This window comes from Diachasma alloeum, unplaced genomic scaffold, assembly GCF_001412515.2.
Source record: "Diachasma alloeum isolate Michigan unplaced genomic scaffold, Dall2.0 Dall_scaffold_00899, whole genome shotgun sequence".
NCBI classification, from domain to species: domain Eukaryota; kingdom Metazoa; phylum Arthropoda; class Insecta; order Hymenoptera; family Braconidae; genus Diachasma; species Diachasma alloeum.
This window is the reverse complement of record NW_021681017.1, coordinates 87,432-90,595: the sequence shown is the minus strand read 5'-3', so window position 1 is coordinate 90,595 and position 3,164 is coordinate 87,432. Positions and strand designations below refer to the sequence as shown.

The following is a 3,164-nucleotide window of genomic DNA, read 5'->3' as shown; positions in this document are numbered from 1 at the left end:
CGTCACATGGCAAAATATATGAATTTTTTGAAAAACAACTACAGAATTATCCCCACATTCACACTGATTATAAATACGCTGATTGAAAAAATTTCAATGATGGATATTCAACTTTTTTAATATCCAAATTTATTAATTCTCAAATTCAAAAACTTCACAATAGTTGAAGAAAAAGTTATTGAGAGAGTAAAAATACAGTTTCCTCTCTCCCAGAGCGATGGATCACGGATTTTCTTTTCTCATGGTGCGTTTTTCATTTGATAAGGATGCGAATAAATTGTCCTTAACCCCATTATTATTACTAATAAATTTATGAACACTGAAGATATTTAAAAAATGCAAGAGCATTCTCTTTATCTTGAAAATGATACAATTTTTCATTTTTCAATTTTTCATTCTTCTGATTCAACATTTTTTCTATGACTTGATGCTTTGATTGTTGGAGCCATTGGCAATTCCAAATCTCTAACAACAATGAAAATGGCCAAATGATACTGAATATTGTTTTCACACAGATATATTGCTCTAAGAATATAGAGAAGAACAAAGATTTTGTTTACCATTTAAGAATTCAGCAGAGGAGCTGATGCAAGAGATCGACATTTGGAGGTTATATCACTATTTACACTTGATCCTTCATTGAACGAATGGTATATACACTATTGATTTAAGGGGAGAACATTTGAACAATTAATTTATAACTTGGGAAGATTATTATGGATTTATTACTGCTCGGAGTGGAGGACTACAAATATTTATGCATATCAACATGGGAAGTATGAACCTCAGGGCTGGCCAATTGTGTACTGGAGCTCAATCAGCTGACAATGCACATGGTGCCCAATTTGATATTTCTCCCATGGAAACCAATTTTTTTTGGTGGCATGTTTTTTTTTATCGAATTATTGTTGTCAACACTATCACATCCCCCTCCCTCATCATCTATAATCAATTGGGGATTTCTTATATGAATAAATCTTTGTAAAACCGCGACCAAAATGGATCGCCCTAGCCATGAATACTGTGAATTTATGTTTAAAAAATTGAAAATTCATTAAAACAAATTTTTTCAAATCACTAACTATTAACACTATAACTTCCCCCTCCCCCCTCATCTATAATTAATTTGCAATTTTCTTTCATTCACATAACTTTGGAAAATCACTCTCTAAATAAATCATCCTGGCCATGAATACTCTAAATTAATTTATGAAAAATGGAAAACATTCAAGAAATTTTTTTTTAACAAATTAATTTTGTCAACACTATCACTCCCCCCTCCTCCATTATCTACAATCAATTGGGGATTTTTCCTATGCACGAAAATTTGGAAAATCACCCCCCAAGTGGATGACTCCGACCATGAATACTCTGAATTAATTTTTGAAAAATAGAAAAATTATTAAGAACAATTTTTTCAAGGCATTCTTGTTATAGAAACTATCCCTCTACCCTCCCCCATATTCTATAATTAATTTGGAATTTTTTCTATCCATGAAACTTTGGAAAACCACCCTTAAAGTGGACTACTCCGACCATGAATACTCTGAATGAATTTTTCAAAAAATAAAAAAATGATTAAGAACAAATTTTTAAACAAATTATTGTTGTAGAGACTATCACTCCCTTCTCTCCCACCTTTATAATCAATTTGGATTTTTTTAAAATCAGAAAACACAATTATGTGACATAAAAATTGAAATTTTGTTTGAATAAGTGAATTCCTTCATAATTACTAGTAAAAATGAGCAAGAAATATAATATTAAATACATAAAATCTTTTGTGGATATATATTTTAATAATTCTGATAATAAAATATACGAATTTGAACATTTAAACATTTATTTTTCATTTTTTTAATCGAAAATACGCTTGGGATATCAGAGCGTCTCTTTCTCGCGCAGGTACTCGTATGACGCTGTCTCTGTCGCTCCTACAGCGGAGCGACCGAAAGTGACTGCGCATTTATTTCGATAAATATACATATATATAATTTTTTTTTTGTATAGTTCTTGAACGTACAATGTTTTTCATCACTATACTCGAACGAAAAACTCGGTATTATTATTAAAAATATTTTTTTAAGCGAAATTCATAAAAATCCAATAATTTTGGCAAATGAATTGTTAAAAATGTTTGTAAAAAATTTACAAAAAATTTGAGACAATGATAATGATCCAACCTTCAAAACAAAAAAAAATTTTTCAAGAAATATCGATTTTTGACTGATTTACAGTCATTTGTCTATAACGCGACGCGCGCGCGGTAGCGCGCTCCGACAATCAATTGTTAATATCTCGAAAACTATTGGTCGTAGAAACAAAAGTAAAAAACCATTTTGTTCGTCGTTCAATTCTCTAAATAACTTACGCTATATGTCTCGATAACTTCTCAATAGTTTACGAGATATTTCAATCAAAAGCTGCCTATCCAAGGGGTATTTTGTTAATAAACAATGATCTCATCTTGGCTTTAGGCCACATTTTATTTATATGCTCTCCCGAGTATTTAAAAAAAAAAATCATGAAAATCGGTCACTAACTTGGTAAAGTCACCGACAAACTCGATTTTTCACGCCCACCGACTGGACTATTGTCACCAAACGCAACTCTGCGATTGATCACCTCTGGAGGGATTCCCCGCCGTGTTATTAGGCTCTAGCGTTGCCGGATCGAGATACCNCATAAATATTTAGCAATTGACCAAGAGAAGTGCAAATGATTATGATGTGAAAAGGTGAAACGATTCCATTACTGTTAACGAGGCTTCTCAATATGACGCTGAAGTTAGCAGCCGACTTGGCAGCAGAACAGGGGCGTATCATGATTCCCTGGGGCCCAGGGCACACATGATTCAAAAACCGGGGTAAAAATCAATTATCGACATCGGAAAATGTTCAGACACTACTCCTCTGCATTCATGAAGATTCTTACCCCTCTGGAGCCATTACTTGTTGATGTTTGAGGGGTGCAAAAATTGATTTTCCTTGAAGTGAAAGAAAAATCAATTGTTGGCTCCAAAACACTCAAAACCACCAACAAATTTCCATTGAAAGATATTCGGAAAGACTTCCTCAACCCCCAGAAAAATAATCAAGTCTTTCAGAGTGGTCCAAGGAAGTGCTAGGGGGTGAAAAAATGGAATTTTCGCGTATTTCAGGGGG

General features: G+C 33.1%; 1 protein-coding gene and 1 long non-coding RNA gene across 3 annotated transcripts in view; one reads left to right on the top strand and one right to left on the bottom strand.

Annotated features, from left to right (window-relative positions):
• The window catches only part of LOC107045248 (kinesin-like protein KIF16B), a 72,122-nt gene that overhangs the window by 5,201 nt on the left and 63,757 nt on the right, over positions 1–3,164 (top strand). The gene's annotated exons all lie outside the window — the stretch shown is intronic.
• LOC107045249 lies at positions 164–798 on the bottom strand. The gene is made up of 2 exons (XR_001461419.1): positions 561–798; positions 164–465 (listed from the first exon to the last, which is right to left on the bottom strand). It is a non-coding gene; the product is annotated as an uncharacterized LOC107045249 (long non-coding RNA).